This window comes from Cetorhinus maximus, chromosome 20 (assembly GCF_964194155.1).
Source record: "Cetorhinus maximus chromosome 20, sCetMax3.hap1.1, whole genome shotgun sequence".
Taxonomy (NCBI): Eukaryota; Metazoa; Chordata; class Chondrichthyes; order Lamniformes; family Cetorhinidae; genus Cetorhinus; species Cetorhinus maximus.
In genome coordinates, this window is record NC_135898.1 from 85,340,172 (window position 1) to 85,360,273 (window position 20,102).

Consider the following 20,102-nt stretch of genomic DNA (forward strand, 5'->3'; position numbering starts at 1 on the left):
TCATTTGTTTTAGTGATGTTGATAGAGGGATAAATATTAGCCTTAAATAAGTAATTGCTTGTTCTCCTTCAAAGTAGTGCCAAGGATTCTTTTATGTACACCTGCGAGACAAGACAGGGCCTCAGATTAACATCTCATTCAAAATGCTAGCACCTTGGACAGTGTAACACTCCCCTGGAGTGTCAGTTTAGGTTATGTGGTCAGGTCCTGGAATAGGACATGAGCCTTCAATCTTCTGACTCAGAGGTAAGAGGGCTATTACTGAACCATGCCTGATAATGGGGCGATAATAGTGAAAAAACTTCCATTCATGAAAGCATCAAGGCTTTTAACTCTCCTCAAGGGTTTAATCTCTTAAAAACCAAATAAACTTCTGTTCATACTCCCAGTCCTTTAATAGCCTCCTTAAGCCCCATTATCAGGCATGGCTCAGTAATACCTCTCTTACCTCTGAGTCAGAAGATTGAAGGCTCAAGCCCTATTCCAGGACCAAATGGGGAGATGGTGGTGTGGTGGTATTGCCACTGGACTGGTAATCCAGAGACCCAGGTTAATGCTCTGAGGACCTGGGTTTAAATCCCACCACAGCAGATGGTGGAATTTGAATTCAATAAATATCTGGAATTAAAAATCTAATGATGACCATGAAAACCATTGTTGATTGTTGTAAAAATCCCATCTGGTTCACTAATGTCCTTTAGGGAAGTAAATTTGGCCATCCTTATCTGGTCTGGTCTACATGTGACTCCAGACCCACAGCAATGTGGTTGACTCTTAAAAATGTCCTCTGAACAAGGGCAATTAGGGATGGGCAATAAATGCTAGCCAGTGATGCCCACATCCCATGAGTGAATAAAAAGAAAGCTGTCAATCAAACTGTGAACTCAGAACCTCCTGCTGAGATAATTGTAGCTTTTGGAACTCAGCCAAACATTCATAATGGATAGCCCTTAATGAAATGTCAACAACAAACTCTATTGAAATTTATTGAACAGATGCTACATGCACTATCCTGTCAATCAAACTAACCCAGCAGAGGATTTTTTTAAACAGTCATTGACAGCTGTAGACAGTTTTCTTTTATAGTTTAAAGAGCAGGGGTTAAAAAAAGCTTCAGACCATGACAGTTAAACAGAGCTTATCCACCCTTCAAGCAATTCTTCAAAATCATCAAAAAGAATTCTCGTAAAGATGAGCATTTCCAATTCATCAATTCGTGACTCCCACACAGCGGGTTAATGCCCTTGGACCAGTCAAAATGTGGTCTGTTTGAAATCAACACTAAGTTCAAAGAATTCAGTTTCCCCTCTGGTGTAAATTGTGCCCTGTCCCCTTCCCCCTACCGGCAAAAATGGGATCTGTCGGAAATGGAGGCGGGATTTCTACAGCCAGGTTCCAAACCTCATTTTTAAATGCCTGTGGAGTCTTCCCAACTTTGTGAAATTGCAGCCCTTAAACACAAGATCCAGGCTGATGCTCCGATGCAGTGCAGAGGGAGTGTTGTATGTTTGGAGGTGTTGTCTTTTTGGTTGAGGCATTAAACCAAGGCACAGTCCGTCCTCTCAGGTGGATGTAAACGATCTCAGGGCCACTATTTTGATAAGGAGCAGACGAGTTCTGCCTGGTGCTCAGGCCAATGTTTATCCCTCAATCAACACCACAAAACCAGATGACCTGGTCATTATCGGACTGCTGTCTGTGGAAACTTGCTGGGCGTAGATTGCTGTGTTTGCTACATTACTGTAGTGACTACTCTTCAGAAAGGACTTCATTGGCTGTGAAGCACTTTGGGACGTCCTGAAGCTGTAAATGGAACTACATCAACACAAGTTTTGTCTTTCTTTGCCAGCTGGAAAAAAATTGATTTGCCATCCACTGTTGTGGTGAGGCCTGTTTAGCACCCTCTACCCTTCAGTCTCTTGTGCTGATCAGCTCAAGCATTTTCTTTGCTCTTTAAACCATTTGTTTCATGACTCATCTGAGCATTCTCATGTTTCTCTTATCCCTCAAACTCCCAATCCCCATTCTACACTTGGTTGCTTGTTAGAAATTCAGCGACGTGCTCAGCTAGCCCTGGGCACTAATTCCAGGATAAATTCTTCCATTCCAAGAACCTATTATATGAGAATAGCAGTGATAGTGGTGTTAGTGAAGATGAGCACAGTGAGTGCTCACCGAAGGAAGCGATCAGTATACACAGGCTCTATTCTGGAATAGACAGTTTCAAACGTCAGCCTGGTGCCTGTTCACCATAATCTCCCAAACACAGAGGCTACTCAACAGGTGACAGCATTAGTCATGGCTCAGTGGTGCCTTCCTACTACAAGCTTGGTGTGTTCAAGCCCCACTTCAGAAAACTTGTGCTGGTAATTCAGACTGAAGCTCCAGAGTGGTACTGATGGAATGCTGCACTCTCAGAGATGCTGTTGATCAGATGATATGTTAAACTTGAGGCTCTGTCTGGCTCCTCGGATCCCTAAATTTCCAAAATGCTCTTGAACTGCCTTTATTACCTTGACTTTCCTTATTACCACAACTTCCCTTATTCCCCCTGACTTGCCTTCATTACCTCTGACTTCCTTTATTACCTTTGACACTCCAAACTTTAACCCGTGACCCTCTAGTGTCTGAACCCTTCGTCATAATAGAAGACTTAACTTTGTCAATTTCATTCGCAATTGCAAAAACTTAAACCGGGCCACTTTCAAAGACACCTTTTTAATCAGAGCAAACGAGAATCGAGCAATGCCAGAGAGACAGTAGGGTAGTGGTAATGTCACTAGACTAATAATCCAGCGGCCCAGGCTAATGCGAAAGGGATGTGGGTTTGAACCCCACCATGGCAGCTGGTGGAGTGTGAATTCAATTAATGAATAAATTTAACTGATTTCTTTAATAATATCAGTTGATTATTAGCAAATCTGGAATTGAAAGCTAGTCTCAGTAATGGTGACCATGACAACTATCACCGGTTATTGTTAAAAGATACCTGGTGCCCTTTGGGGAAGGAAATCTGCCGTCTTCACCTGGTCTGGCCTACATGTGACTCCAGGCCCACAGCAAAGCAGTTGATTCTTAACTGCCCTCTGAAATGGCCTAGCTAGCCACTCAGTTCAAGGGCAATTAGGGATGGGCAACAAATGCTGGCCTTGCCAACACTCGCCACATCCCATGAAAGAATTTAAAAAAAAACTTGAGTTGAATGCAATTTTTTTGTCACCAGGGCATGGGGCACGCGTTGATGCTTTTGAATAGAACTTACACCGTTATGTTCCCTGTTTGTAGACACGTGGGGCCTGATTTTAACTCTGTGTAAGGGAATGAGATTTGTGTGAGTTAAAATCAGGCCTGTGATTAGAGCGCTGCCAAATATTTTTTTTCCATAAAGATGCCACCCTTTTAAGATAAAAAAAAATTCAACATAGAATAAAAAAGTTTATATTAGTTTAAGAGGTGACCTGTCACTTACAGATGATTCCCTAGCGAAATAAGATTTCCGTCAACTAAAGTACTCAAACATAACTTTATTTATTTGATCTGCTTTTTTAATTAAAGACACGATCATGCGATTATGTTCCTGCTAAGGGCCACTTATCAAAATTAGAAACTGGGAAAGAAAGGTCAGCCTGTCTGCCCTCATGATGTATGACCAGGGTTGCAAAGATCGTTGGCAACAATGATCATCATTTAATAAGATTTATTATTATAGAGCCGTCAACGTTGACAGCCTTCACCTGGTGTAACAGGTGCAGTCGTGGCCTCACAATGTGGCCATTATTATCGGCAACATGACAGTCGCCATTTTGGAAGGGGGCCTCCCTGCAGGTGTCCAACTCGCCTGCCTGTTTCAGGCGATGGGGCCCCTTTTTAGTAAGTAAATTTGTGCACTTTTACTTCAATAGAGTCATGATTGCCATTTTAGAAAGAAAGACTTGCATTTATAGAGTGCCTGTCACAACCCAGGACATTGCAAAGCACTTTACAGCCACTGAAATACTTGTGAAGTGTAGTCAGTGTTGTCATTTAGGGAACAGCAGCCAATTTGCACACAGCAAGGTCCCACAAACAGCAGTGTGATAATGACCGGATAATCTGTTTTAGTGACGTTGGTTGATGGATAAATATTGGCCAGGACACCAGGGATAACCCTCTTCTTCAAAACAGTGTTGTGGGATCTTTTACCTCCATTCACGAGGGCAAACATCATCCAAAAGACGGTATCTGACAGTGCAGCATTCCCCCAGCACTGGGAGTGTCAATCTAGATTTAGTGCTCAAGTCTCTAGAGTGCTAATATTTATCCATCAACCAATGTCACTAAAACAGATTATCCGGTCATGATCACACTGCTGTTTGTGGGATCTTGCTGTGTGCAAATTGGCTGCTGTTTCCTAAATTACAACACTGACTACACTTCACAAGTAATTCAGTGTCTGTAAAGTGTCCTGGGCTGTGACAGATGCTATATAAATGCAAGTCTTCTTTTCTAAAATGGCAATCATGGCTCTGTTGAAGTAAAATTAAGCACATTTACTTACTAAAAGGGGGTCCATTGCCTGAAACAGGCAGGTGAGATGGGCACACACAGGGAGGCCGCCTTCCAAAATAGTGGCTGCCATGTTGCCCATAATAATGGCCCCATTCTGAGGCCCTGGCAAACTGGATGTGGAAATGATGTTTCCTCCTGTGGGTGAGTCCAGAACTAGGGGTCACTGTTTTAATATTAGGGGTCGCCCCTTGAGGACAGAGGTAATGAGAATTTTTTTTCTCTCAGAGGGCAGTGCAACTTTGGAACTCTCTGCCTCAGGAGGCGGTGGAGGTGGGGGTCACTGAATATCTTTAAGACAGAGGTAGATAGATTCATGTTAGGTAAGGGAATCAAAGGTTATCGGGGGTGGAAGGGAATGTGGAATTAGTAAAACAAACAGATGAACCATGATCTTATTGGATGGTGGAGCAGGTTTGATGGGCCGAATGGCCTACTCTTGCTTCCACTTCATATGTTCGTACTTGTTACACCAGGTGAAGGCAGTCAACATTGACGGCTCTATAATTATAAATTAAAATTATAAATGAAGACCAGTGTTGCCAACGGGTCTTTGCAATCCTGGTCATACATCATGAGGACAGACTGACTGACCTTTCTTTCCCAGTTTCTAATTTTGATAAGTGGGCCTCAGCAGGAACATAATCGCATAATCATGACTTACAGGTGAGAAGCTATGCACTGAAACACATCTGGCTGATTGGAGCACACTCCAACCCGTTCAACAGCGATGGAGGAGAACCCACCCAGGAGAGGTAAGTGCTGAATTACTTTGGTCAACCCTGGGGGACCAGGAGTGAAACCCTGGGGTCCACAAAGGTAATATGGGCCATGGTCACCCCAGCGCCCCACCCTCCACTGTCACCCCAGGGCTCCACCCTCTGCGATTGTTAAGCTCCTGCCTCCCCCCCCTCCCACCCCCACAACCCTCTCCAAGGTGAGATTGGATAAACCTTCATATTTAATAACATACCGTTTGTAGGTTTGTAGTGCTCTATCTATCAGCACTCTACAACCTCTCTAATATTTCTAAGGGAAAAATAAATGATTTTCTTTGGTCAAATTTCCAAAATGATTATCTCAGTTAGCTTGAAGTTTCTAAATGAGCGTGATTAATGCCATGCAGGTACCGAATCATCTACCTTCCTGATGCAGGCCATTATGCTTTAGCGAAAATGAACACGTAAGTGTTTTTCCCTCAGTTGCAGAAACGTCCCATCTCTCTCCCAGTCACCAGAATTAATCTGCATGAACAAAACTGAAAGGTTTTATTTTGCTTCTAGGTATTTTTATGAGTCCCTCATGCGTTCAGGGGCCTCTCTCCAATTTCCCTTTAAAGTACTGGTTTCCACTGGCAACGGACTGGTGTTTGAGACTGGGCCAAGCTCACTAGGTAATTCCCTCCTGCAAGCTGAATTTCTAACCTGGTCTTTAACCCTTGTTTTTCAGCAAAGCGCATGCTGTAGTCACCCATTCAGATCTCCTGTTTCTTCACTCCTGTGCCGTGGGCAGCACTGGCATTTATTTATTGCCCATTCCTAGTTGCACTGCGAAGATGCTGATGGGATCAGGGTTAGGGTTTGGAACCCCTGCAGTAATGTTTTGATACAATCGGCTAGCTTGCTAATACATTCCAGAGATTGGTTAAGAGTCAATCACATTGGCATGGGCTCTGAACTTACAGGTAGGCCAGACCGGGTAAGGGTGGCAGATTTCCTTCCCTGAAGGACATTCGTGAATTGGCTATTTTTTTTTTGTTTAATGACATTGCCACATGTTCACTTTTAACTGAGAACAGTTTTTTGTTTCTAAGTTTAAAAAAAAACTCAAATTCACAAACTGACGCACTGATTTTCTCTGGATTATTAGTCCTTTTTAATTTACGGGGTTGAATTTTACACTCCCCCGCCAGCGGGTTTGTAGGCAGGGGGTGTCCGTAAAATTCTCCGGATGGCCATCCCACCGAGTTTCCACCTGTTCCAACCTCTCCGCAATCTTACCAGTGGGATGGGTGAGGCCTGGGCCAATTAATGACCCCTTAAGGGCTGTTTCCTATCCAGCCTCAATCTTCAGGCCGGCTCAGGTACTGGGGGGGGGAAAGCCTGAAAAGTGACCCTGCTCAGGCCTCCATCAACGGCCTCCTTTCAACACCTGCCACACACCCGCCCCCACCCCCAACCCCCCAAACTGTCAGGCCCTGCAGCTGCTTTCTACCCCCCCTGGCCTTTCCGCCAACACCCCTACCCAACCACCCTGGGCCTCATCTCCCCTCCCCACCCTGAGACTCCCGGCACTGAGACGCTGGGGACTGTCCCAGTCCTGGCCGCTACAGCTTCTGGCGCTGTTGCAACTAGAGAGCTACCAGCCAATCACATTGGCTGGCAGCCCTCTGAGGCGGGACTTCCTCCTGAGTAATTGGCCTCCAGTGAGATGTGAAGTCAAGTTCTCTGGTTGCTAGTCCCCTTGCAGTAGTTGCTACTCTACTAGGCCCACACCCCTTGATGGGATGTGCCGACTGATGGTCTAACAGAGTGGCGGATGGGCAGTGTCCAACACAGAATGGTGCGTTATCCACCATGGCACTCAATGTGCTTGCTTATTTCAAAGATTCACAATGCGTACTGCACTTCGGGGAGGGTCGTTGGTTCAATGAACATTGGCTTCTAACTGTGACATGACATCTTTCACTGCAATTAAGCTGCAGGCATTTAGGAAATTGATTTATGTTAAAAACAACACTCACTTCAAGAGATTTTTTTACGATTGATTTTCAGCCCTGGGATTTATTATATACTCAGCGTATGATTCCACATTTTATAGACTATGACAACAGCAGAGCGACAAGCTGAGCGTGTCACCAAGGGTTGAGATTAAGGGGAATGATGGATAGGAATGGGGATAAAACCCCAAACTGCTGTTAAAACACTGCAGTGAAAAGGGGCTAAAGTAGCACATGTGGGTTGGGGGGGGTGGGGGTCGGGGAAGGGGGAAGGGGGTGGGTGAGTGGAGTTGGTGAGATTGTCCTAATTTTTCACTTCTGGGGCTGAGGTCATAGCTACAGTCAGTGACAATGGAAGAGGCCATTCAACTTATTGCCCTCACACTAGTGTTGCCAACTGTGATTAAATGTATTCCTGGAGGCTTCATCACATGACTTGCTCCCACACTCTAGCCATTCATTCTTGTGACGCACTTCCTTCCTATCCCAATTGGAAAACAAAAAGACTCATTGCCCAATTGGATGACGCTTGACTGTCAGCCAAACAGCCTTTCTTACCCTCCATTTTCAATAATTCTGTATCTGGTAAAGAGAAATGTTCAAAGAAAATGCGAAGAGAAAATTTTTTTGAAATATCCCAATGATTTTTCTCCAGGATTACACACAGCAGTGTCCTGGAGGCTGACCTTCAAGTCCTGGAGACTCCAGGCCAATCCTGGAGGGTTGGCAACTCTGCTTCATATCTGTCACAACATCCATTACACTTTGAGCGGTCCCTAATTTTTTTTGGGTACTGAAGAATTTCCTCGAAACCAATATGGTAATGCAGCAGGAGAGGCCCCGAGAATATTCACCCCCTTTAATTCTACTGCCCATCAACCCTCGCCATTGGTGGTCAATAATTGGCCAGGTCTGCCATAACCATGGCAATGAGGCGACTGCCATTTCAAGGTAAAGGCCTCAAATTGGTTGTCATGCAAGTTGGAAATGGTGCAAATTCACATGGAATCAGTGAGATGCCGATTCAACCACTGTCTTCGTCATTGAGGTCAGTGTAGAGGGATTGGGGTGGGGTTTTCTGGGGCCGCATTCTGGAAGTCATGAGTGAAAAAGAGATGAACTGGGCTACTGATCTCCACTGTATTGCAATTCGCCATGCTGGACATGCCAGGTGTTATCAGGCCAGACTGCAATGACTACAATTCTGAAGCAGCCTCAGTGTCAAAGGTCCCACACGAATAATGTTTGAGGTAAAGCTGGACATCTTGGACCTGGGAGAAAAGGTGGCGTGGAAAATGATTGGAAGCAAAGGAAGTCCACATCTACAATGTCTGAATCCCTCTATTGATTCCAGCCAGTAACTCACTCCTGGGTATCTGTCCTTCTGCATAAATCAATCGAACCCCTCAATTAGATTCCAGTCTGTAACTCACTCCCAGGTATCTGTCGCTGTCACTTGCCATTTCAACACTCCACCCTGCTCTCGTGCCCACATGTCCGTCCTTGGCTTGCTGCATTGTTCCAGTGAAGCTCATCGCAAACTGGAGGAACAGCACCTCATCTTCCGACTAGGCACTTTACAGCCTTCCGGGCTTAATATTGAGTTCAACAACTTTAGATCATGAACTCTTTCCTCCTTCCCCACCCCCTTTCCGATCCCCCTTTTTCCAATAATTTATAATTTTTTATATTTATACTTTTATATATATTTTACTTTTCCCACCTATTTCCATTATTTTTAAATGTATTTCCATCTATTGTTTTATCTCTACCTTTTAGCCTATTTCGATCCCTTCCCCCCACCCCACCCCCACTAGGGCTATCTGTCACTTGCTTGTCCTGCTTTCTACCCTTAATGTCATCATTAGCATATTCCTCAGCTAATATCACCACAGTCAACACCCCTTTGTCCTTTTGTCTATGACATCTTTGGCAATCTCTTCTTTGCCTCCACCTATCACTGGCCCTTTATCTAGCTCTACCTGTCCCACCCCCCCCTCAACCAGCTTATATTCCGCCTCATTTCTATATTTCTTAGTTCTGATGAAGAGTCATACGGACTCAAAATGTTGACTGTGTTCCTCTCCGCAGATGCTGTCAGACCTGCTGAGTTTTTCCAGGTATTTTTGTTTTTGTTTCAGATTTCCAGCATCCGCAGTATTTTGCTTTTATCCCAGGTATCTGTTATTCTATATATAAATCACCCCAAACCCCTCGGTTAGATTCCAGTCTGTAACTCACTCCCAGGTATCTGTTATTCTATATACAAACCACCCCAAACCCCTTGATTAGATTCCAGTCTGTAATTCACTCCCGGGCATCTGTTGTTCTATATATAAACCACCTAAACCCTTCGACTAGATTCCAGTCTGTGACTCACTCCTGGGTATCTGTTATTCCATTTATAAACCAAGCTGAACACCTCGATTAGATTCCAGTCTGTAACTCTCACTCCTGAGTTTTTGTTATTCTATAAATAAATCACCCAAACCCCTTGGTTAGATTCCAGTTTGTATCTCACTCCTTGGTATCTGCTTTTCTATATATAAAACTCCTCCAAATCTCTCATTCAGATTCTAGCCTATATCTCACTCCTATACATTTTTTGTATGTAAACCCCCCCAATCTCTTTGATTAGGTTCCAGCTTGTATCTCATTCCTCAGTATCCATTATTTATTGTTTACTTTGCCAAACCCATAATTTAGTAATAATTATTTCTCCCAGTCCTTCGATATAATTCAGTCACAATGCAATACCTGGGACCCGAGTTAAATGTATGAACAATAAATGCCTTATTGCTGCAATGGTTGACTTGGTAACATAAATTAGAGTATACATTTATATACATAAATCAAATGTAGTAATTGTGACACTGTTGAATTATTCTAAAGGCTCAGTTCCAGATTAATATAGCAGCTGGAGGAATGGGTTTAGTTCATTATCATCTATCAGCACAAGGAGGGAAACTGAGCCAATGCTGATGCGAATTTAATGCACATCCTGGCTGAAGTCCAGTTAAAGAAAGAACTTGCATTTATATAGCAACTTTTACTACCTCAGGATATCACAAAGTGCTTTACAGCCAATGAGGGGTGGCAACCTTCCTTGGTTGTACAATTTTTATGGTTTACTATGAATTGCGTCGCTACATTCGACCAAACTGATACTCAGTCAGAGAGTAAAAGACGCATAGTGTCTTTCGTAACCTCAGGATGTCCCAAAATGCTTTAGCAGCCAATGAAACACTTTTTGAAACGTAGCCTCTGTTGTAGTGCATATGGCAGCCAATTTGTGCACAGCAAGATCCTGCAAACAACAAGGCAGTGACCTGATAATCTGTTTCTACCCACACCACCCCAGAGTGATGTTAGTTGAGTATTGAAAACTCCCAATGCAGCTCTTCAAAATAGTGGCTGTGCAATCTTTTATACCAACTCAAGAGGGCAGATGGGGCCCCAGTTTAACATTTCATCCTAAAGACAGCAACCCTAACAGGGTAGAAGGCTCTTGGTATGGGAATGTGAACCTAGATTTGGTGCTCAAGTCCCTGGAATGGTATTTGAACACACAACCTTCTAACTCAGAGCCAAGAGAGTACAACCCACTGAGCCACAGCTGACAGAGGCCACAAGGCTAGCATCTAACAACCGAAACAAATACATACGCTTTGTGACTTGGCTGCTGTCTAAGATTATTGTTTTTTAACACATCATTGACACCAATAAACTAAATCCCAGATTGTGTCTGATTGCATTTCCCCTTCAGTCAGCCTCAGAGGGCCGTCGTGTTAAACTTAAACCATATTGCTATGCGATCAAGAGATTTTTGTGGGTAGGATATCAAGGGTCGTGGGCCAAAGGCAGCTAAACGGAGTTGAGATGGAGATGAGTCATGATCGAGGACAGATGCTGAGAAAGTATTTTCCCGGGCTGGGAGGGCTAGAACATGGGGCTGGATTTGGTGGTTTCTGGTGGGGTGAGGGAGGCAGAACGGGAAGTGTGTGCATGGTCCACTCGCTCCTGCCTCCGCTGTCTCAACATGGCAAATCAAGTGTCGGATGGTCGATTAGCGGCCATTGCCTGGCAGGAAGGCAGCCAACTAGTGCTGGGAAGGGAGGCTCTGCGCCTCATCAGGCATCTAGGCCAGGAGGTCAGGCAGAAGAGGGGCTTTGCCATCGACTGGAAATCGGTCCCGGCCAACAATTTAAAAGCTCCCTGCCCTCTCACTCTCTTCTTATTTGTAATGGCTGCCTAAGAACAGTGAATAAATAAACCCCTCTCTACCTCCTTCAGCAGCTGACTCTGCTGCTCCGTGTAGCCATGGTCCCATCTGCAGGCCTTTTCATTCGCCCTTGTGCCGTCTCCTTATTCCCGCTGGAAATCGCTCCCAAACTTTCTCCCATCTGATGACCGAGAAATGGAATGTGCAGTTAACAAAAAACTGCAGTCGACTGGGTCTTTAAGAAGCTCAATAGCTTCTCAATGGTTCTTTTTTCCCCAAAGTGGTGGGTGGGCTTCCGATTCAGGTGCCCCAGTACCTTCCGTGATATCAGAGGCTAGCGTGATGATGGCAGGTCTTCGCCATCTTACGTAAGCGCAGGGTGGTATCCCGCCCAATTTGTCGCCGTCAAATCCAGCCCATGGGGGTCACGGGCTCAGAATAAAAGGTCAGCCATTTAGGACTGTGAGGAGGAGAAACCTCTTCACTCAAAATATTGTGAATTTTCTATCCCAGAGGGCTCAGTTGTTGAGTATACTCAAGACAAACAAGATGCTTGGGTATTGAGGGAATTCAGGGGTCTGGGGATAGCACGGGTATGGAGCTGAAGCAGAAGGCCAGCCATAATCTTGTTGAATGACAGAGCCGGCTCCAGGGGCTAAAAGCCCTGCTGGTGATTTAATTGAATGGTGTCGGAGACCTAAGGGGCTGAATAGCCTCTCTCTCCTCCTGTGGTCCTAATGTCTCAAGCTGTTGACTTATCGATTAATTAGATAATAGCGTCAGCAACAGCCCCTTCCATACATGTAGGAAAACGCAAGTTATGAAATACGATCAAGTAGGATGAAGGTGCTTTGGGCTTTGAGAGGTGGATTGCCAAGGCTTGTGCACTGTTTGTGCCCCTAGGACCACAAGTTTAAGACCTAACTAACTACCAAACTATGCCGAATATAATAACCCTTAGACATAGCTCACACCATCTTAAAGGATAAGTCTTGAAATAGCACCTTTAATAGTTGAGAGATGGTGGTGTAGTGGTAATGTCACTAGCCTAGTAATCCAGGCTAATGTTCTGGGGACATGGGTTTAAATCCTGCTAAGGTAGATGGTGGAATTTAAATTCAATTAATAAATCTGGGATTAAATGTGATAGTGACTATGAAGCCACATTGTTTTAAAAACCCATCTGGTTCACGAATGCCCTTTAGGGAAGGAAATCTGCCATCCTTACCTGGTCTGGCCTACATATGACTCCTGACAGCATAGCTGACTCTTAACTGTCCTCTGAAATGGTGTGCCAACCCACTCAGTTCAAGGGCAATTAGGGATGGGCAACAAATGCTGGCTTTACCCGTGATACTGACATCCCATGAAATGTTTTTTTTTACATATGTAAGGTTGTCTGAACCTCCTACCCCTATTGAGTGGGACATGTTCCGCAGCATGGTTTTGCAGACACTAGAGGACCTCTAACACCTCACCCAAATGATTATTCTTCAAGTGCAAGTCTACGCACTGAGTATCAGCAGGTTATTTGACTGTAGCGAGCCTCACATGCAAACCAGGTCCTTGCTTAACATCGAGGCTCGTGCACTTTCCAGTCGAGGCCACTGGATGGTGATCAACAAGAACAGGAACAATTTATATAGCACCTTTAACGTGATAAAACAGCCCAAGCTGCTTTATAGGAGCATTTGGGGGGAATAGTAGCATAATGGTAATGTCACTGGTCCTAGTAATCCAGGGGTCCTGTCTAATGCTATAGGGATATGAGTTTAAATCCCACCATGGCAGCTGGTAGAATTCAAATTCAGTTAATAAATCTATGATTGAAAGTTAGTCTTAGTGATGATGACTATGAAACTATCATTGATTTGTCTTTTTTTTTTGTAAATCTGCTATCCTTACCTAGTCTGGCCGACTTCTGACTCCAGACCTGTAGCAATGTGGTTGACTCTTAACTGTCCTCTGAAATAGCCTAGCAAGCCACTCAGTTCAAGGGCAATTAGGAATGGGCAACAAATATTGGCTTTGCCAATGATGTCCACACCCCATGAAAAAATAAAGAAAAAAAATAAAATTATAAAACAAAATATTACACTGAGCCACTTCAGGAAGTATTAGGTCAGATGACCAAAATCTTGGTCAAAGAGGTAGGTTTTGAGGAGTGTCTTAAAGGAGGAGAGTGAGGTAGAGATGCAGAGAGGAATAGGGATGGAATTCCAGAGATTAGGTTCCAGGCAGCTGAGGTGCGGCCACCAATGATGGAGCGATTAAAATCAGGGATACCCAAGAGGCTGGAATTAGAGGAGTGCAGATATTTTGAAGGGTTGTGGGGCTGGATGAGATCGGAAGGGGTGAAGCCATGGAGGGATTTGAAAGGAAGAATGGGAATTTTGAAATTGGGGCTGTACTTCACTGGGAGCCAATGTAAGTCCATGAGCACAGGGGTTATAGGGAACGGGACTTGCTGTGAGTTAAGACACGGGCAGCAGAGTTTTGGATGATCTCAAGATTATGGAGGGTAGAATGTGGGAGAGCAGCCAGGAGTGTGTTGGAATGGTCGGGTCTGGAGGTAATGAAGGCATGAATGGGGTTTCAGCTGAGATGAGCTGAGACAGCGACAAAGTCGGATGATGTTACGAGGAGAAAGTTGCAGTTTCAGTGACGGCATTAATATGGTGTCAGAAGCACATATTGGAATCAAATGCGACACTAATGTTGTGAACAGACGGGCTTAATCTCAGACTGTTATCAGGGAGAGGGATGGAGTCGGTAGTTCGGGAATGGAGTTTGGACTGGGGACTGAAAATAATAGCTTCAGGCTTCCAATATTTAATTGGAGGAACTTTCTACGCATCCATTACTGGATGTCAGATAAGCAGTCTGATAAATTTAACAGCAGGAGAGGAGTCGAAAGAAATGGTGGTGAGGTAGAGCTGGGTGTCATCAGCGTTACGGGGAGGTGATGGCGTAGTGGTATTATCGCTGAACTAGTAATCCAGAGGCCCAGGATAATGCTCTGGGGACCCAGGTTCAAATTTGAATTCAATAAAAATCTGGAATTAAAAGTCTAATGATGACCATGAAACCATTGCTGATTGTTGTAAAAGCCTATCTGGCTCACTAATGCCCTTAAGGAAATCTGCCATCCTTACCTGCTCTGGCCTATATGTGGCTCTAAATCCACAGCAATGTGGTTGATTCTTAAATGGCCAAGCAAGCCACTCAGTTGTATCAAACTGCTATAAAGACTCAAAATAGGAATGAAGCCGGATGGACAAGCCGGCATTGACAATGACAATCTCAGCCCTGTTGACCCCACAAAATCCTCCTTACTAACAACTGGGGGTTAGTGCCAAAATTGTGAGAGCAGTCTCACAGACTGGTCATGCAACATCCTGACATTATCATACTCACGGAATCATATCTTACAGATAATGTCCCAGACATCACCATCCCTGGGTCTGTCTTGGCCAGAGGTGGTGGAACAGTGGTATACAGTCAGGATGGAGTTGCCCTGGGAGTTCTCAACATCTGGACCCCATGAAGCTTTATGGCATCAGGTCAAACATAGGCAAGAAAACCTCCTGCTGGTTAATATGCACCTCCCTTCCTTGGCTGATGAATCAATGCTCCTCCATGTGGAAAACCACTTGGAGGAAGCACTGAGGGTGGCAAGGGCGCAGAATGTACTCTGGGTGGGGGGACTTCAATGTCCATCATCAAGAGTGGCTCGGTAGCACTTAACCAAACTGGCCAAGTCCTAAAGGACATAGCTTCTAGACTGGGTCTGCGGCAGGTGGTGAGGGAGCCAACAAGAGGCAAAAACATAGTTGACCTCATCCTCACCAACCTGCCTACCATGAAAGTATCGGTAGGAGTGACCACCGCACAGTCATTGTGGAGACAAAGTCCCGTCTTCACATTGAGGATACCCTCCATCATGCTGTGTGTCACCACCACCGTGCTAAATGGGATAGATTTCGAACAGATCTAGCAACTCAAGACTGGGCACCCATGAGGCACTGTCGGCCATCAGTGGCAGCAGAGTTATACTCGAACACAATCTGTAACCTCATGGGCCCCCATATCCCCCACTCTACCATTACCATCAAGTCAGTGCAGGAGGGCATGCCAGGAGCAGCACCAGGCATACCTAAAAATGAGGTGTCAACCTGGTGAAGCTATAACAAAAACAGAATTACCTGGAAAAACTCAGCAAGTCTGGCAGCATCGGCGGAGAAGAAATCAGTTAACGTTTCGAGCCTTCACGGCCCTTCGGCAGAACTGGAGCATAGTTAGAAGAAGGGAGAAATATAAATTGGTTTAAGGTGGATGGTGGGGGGGGGGGGGCGGTGGTGGGGGGGGGCGGAGAGACACATTGAGGGTGTGATGATTGTGGAGATGAGCAGATAATCAAAAGATGTCACAGACAAAAGGGTCAAAGAGGTGTTGAAGGTGGTGGTATTTGTCTGAGAAAAGTGCTAATTAAGAATGGAGGACAGGATATTCAAAGTACAGCTCTAGTGGGGGTGGGGTGGAAAGACTAAAGGTTTTAGTTTTAGATTTAAAAATAATGGAAATAGGTGGGGAAAGAAGAATCTATATAAATTATTGAAAAAAAAAGCGGGGGGGGGAAAGAAACGGGGTGGGGATGGGGGGAGGGGGAGTTTAAGATCTAAAGTTGTTGAATTCAATATTCAGTCTGGAGGGCTGTAAAGTGCCTAGTCGGAAGATGAGGTGCTGTTCCTCCAGTTTGCGTTGGGCTTCACTGGAACAATGCAGCAAGCCAAGGACAGACATGTGGGCAAGAGAACAGGGTGGAGTGTTAAAATGGCAAGCGACAGGGAGGTTTGGGTCTTTCTTGCGGACAGACCGCAGGTGTTCCGCAAAACGGTCGCCCAGTTTGCGTTTGGTCCCTCCAATGTAGAGGAGACCGCATTGGGAGCAACGAATGCAGTAGACTAAGTTAGGGGAAATGCAAGTGAAATGCTGCTTCACTTGAAAGGAGTGTTTGGGCCCTTGGACGGTGAGGAGAGAGGAAGTGAAGGGGCAGGTGTTGCATCTTCTGCGTGGGCATGGGGAGGTGCCATAAGTGGGGGTTGAGGAGTAGGGGGTGATGGAGGAGTGGACCAGGGTGTCCCGGAGGGAACGATCCCTACGGAATGCCGTCAGGGGGGGTGAAGGGAAGATGTGTTTGGTGGTGGCATCATGCTGGAGTTGGCGGAAATGGCGGAGGATGATCCTTTGAATGCGGAGGCTGGTGGGGTGATAAGTGAGGACAAGGGGGACCCTATCATGTTTCTGGGAAGGAGGAGAAAGCGTGAGGGAGGATGCGCGGGATATGGGCCGGACACGGTTGAGGGCCCTGTCAACGACCGTGGATGGAAAACCTCGGTTAAGGAAGAAGGAGGACATGTCAGAGGAGCTGTTTTTGAAGGTAGCGTCATCAGAACAGATGTGACGGAGACGGAAGCTATAACACAGGCAACAATAGCTGGAAAAACTCAGCAGGTCTGACAGCATCTGCAGAGAGGAATACAATTAATGTTTCGAATCCGTATGACTCTTCATCAGAAGTTCTCATGAAGAGTCATACGGGCTCGAAACGTTAACTGTCTTCCTCTCCACAGATGCTGTCAGACCTGCTGAGTTTTCCACCTTTTTTTGATTTTGTTTCAGATTTCCAGCATCCGCAGTATTTTGCTTTTAAGCTATAACACAGGACTGCTTGCATGTCAAACAGCATAAGCAGCAAGTGATAGACAGAGCTAAGCGATTCCACCACCAAAGGACCAGATCTAAGCTCTGCAGTCCTGCCATGTCCAATCCTGAATGGTGGTGGACAATTAAACAACTCACTGGAGGAGGAGGCTCCACAAATATCCCCATCCTCAATGAAGAGGGAACCCAGCACATCAGTGCAAAGATAAGACTAAAGCATTTGCTACAATCTACAGCCAGAAGTGCCAAGTGGATGATCTATCCTGGTCTCCTCTGGAGGTCCCCAGCCTCACCAATGCCAGTCTTCAGCCGATTCAATTCACTCTACATGATATCAAGAAACGGCTGAAGGCACTGGTTAGTGCAAAAGCTATAGGGCCTGACAATATTCCGGCAATAGTACTGAAGACTTGTTTTCCAGAACTTGCCACAGCCCTAGCCAAACTGTTCCATTACGGCTCCAACACTGGCATCTACCCGGCTATGTGGAAAATTGCCCAGGTATGTCCTGTACGCAAAAAGTGGGACAAATCCAACCTGGCCAATTACTGCCCCATCAGTCTGCTCTTGATCATCAGTAAAGTAATAGAAAGGGTCATCAACGGTGCTATCAAGCAGCACTTGCATAGCAATAACCTGCTCACTGATGCTCAGTTTGGGTTCCGCCAAGGCCACTCAGCTCCTGACCTCATTACAGCCTTGGTTCAAACATGGACAAAAGAGCTGAACTCCAGAGGTGAGGTGAGAGTGACTGCCCTTGACATCAAGGCCACATTTGACCGAGTGTGGCATCAAGGAACCCTAGCAAAACTGGTGTCAATGGGAATTGGGGGAAACTCTCCACTGTTTAGAGTCATACGTAGCACAAAGGGAAATGGTTGTGGTTATTAGATGTCAGTCATCTCAGCTCCAGGACATCACTGCAGGAGTTCCTCAGGGTACTGTCCTCGACCCAACCATCTTCAGCTGCTTCATTAATGACCTTCCTTCCATCATAAGGTCAGAAGTGGGGATGTTCACTGATGACTGCACAACATTCAGAACCATTCGTAACTCCTCAGATGCTGAAGCAGTCCATGTCCAAATGCAGCAAGACCTGGACAATATACAGGCTTGGGCTGACAAGTGGCAAGTAACATTTGTGCCACCCAAGTGCCAGGCAATGACCATCTCCAACAAAAGAGAATCTAACCATCGCCCCTTGATGTTCAATGGAATTACCATCACTGAATCCCCCACTATCAACATCCTGGGGATTACCATTGACCAGAAACTGAACTGGACTAGCCATATAAATACTGTAACTACAAGAGCAGGTCAGAGGCTGGGAATCCTGCGATGAGTAACTCACCTCCTTACTCCCCAAAGCCCGTCCACCATCTACAAGGCACAAGTCAGGAGTGTGATGGAATACTCCCCATTTGCCTGGAAGAGTTCAGCTCCCACAACACTCGAGAAGCTTGACACCATCCAGGACAAAGCAGCCCTGCTTGATTGGTACTACATCCACAAACATTCACTCCCTCCACCACTGAAGCACAGTAGCAGTAGTGTGTACCATCTACAAGATGCACTGCAAGCATTCACCAAGGCTCCTTAGACAGCACCTTCCAAACCCATGACCACTACCATCTAGAAGGACGGGGCAGCAAATACATGGGAACACCACCACCTGGAAGTTCCCCTCCAAGTCACTCACCATCCTGACTTGGAAATATATCGGCCGTTCCTTCACTGTCGCTCGGCCAAAATCCTGGAACTCCCTTCCTAACAGCACTGTGGCTGTACCCACACCACATGGACTGCAGTGGTTCAAGGAGGCAGCTCACCACCATCTTCTCAAGGGCGACTAGGGATGGGCAATAAATGCTCGCCCAGCCAGCAAAGCCTACATCCCATGAATAAAAGAAAAAGCATGTGAAAACTGACACTGTGCTTTCTGAAGATGTTGCTGAGGGGCAGCATGTGGCTAAGAAATAGTGGGAGATGAAGGCTAGATCCTTGACGGGGGGCAACAGAGGTAATGGTGCTGGAGCAGGAAGAAACGCCATTGCAAGTGATTCTCTGGCTATGATTAGATAGCTAAGAATGGAACTAGGTGAGATCAGTCCCACCCAGCTGGAGGGCTATGGAAAGGTGTTGGCGGAGGATGGTGCGGGGTCAACTGTGTCAAAGGTTGCGGGCAGGTTGAGAAGGAGCAGGAGGGAAAGTTTACCTTTGTCACAGTCACACAGGATGTCATTTGTGACTCTGATAAGAACTGTTTTGGCGCCGTGGCTGGGTGGAAACCTCATTGGAGGGATTGAAACATGGAGTTCTGGGAAAGTTGGGAATGGATTTGGGAGACGCTAACACATTCAAGAACTTTGGAGAGGAAAGGGGAGTTGGAGATGGGGCAGTAGTTTTCAAGAACGGTGGGGGGGTCAAGGGTTGTTTTTTTCTGAGGAGAGGGGTGATGATGGAAGATTTAAAGTAAAGGGGGACAATATCTAAAAAGAGTGAGCTGTTGCAATATCGGCTAACAAAGCAGGTGGGGAAGTTGTGCGATCAGCAGTTTGGTGATCGAGTGAACAGGAGGTGGGTGTCATGGACAAGGTGAGCAGAGAGAGGGCAAGAGGGGGGATGGGAGAGAAACTAGGGAAAGATGCAAGTTCAGGACAAGGGCAGTGGGGAGAATTCAAGGAAGATTTGCCTGGCGGGCTAGGGGAAGGGAGAGATCAGGAGCACAAAAGTCGGGTTATTATTTTTCTCTTCACCTTCCTGAATCCAGGGGCACTGAACATAGTGCCTCCACACCAACTCACTCAGATTTGGAAACTCAGCCTAGGAACTTCACTGATATCTACAGCGCAGCACCCAGATCAGGGAGTACACCCTGAGATTCTCTCAACC

The 20,102-nt window shown here is 45.7% G+C and overlaps 1 protein-coding gene across 2 annotated transcripts in view; it reads right to left on the bottom strand.

Annotated features, from left to right (window-relative positions):
* Positions 1–20,102, bottom strand: part of LOC144694539 (zinc finger matrin-type protein 4) — a 402,800-nt gene that overhangs the window by 236,668 nt on the left and 146,030 nt on the right. The gene's annotated exons all lie outside the window — the stretch shown is intronic.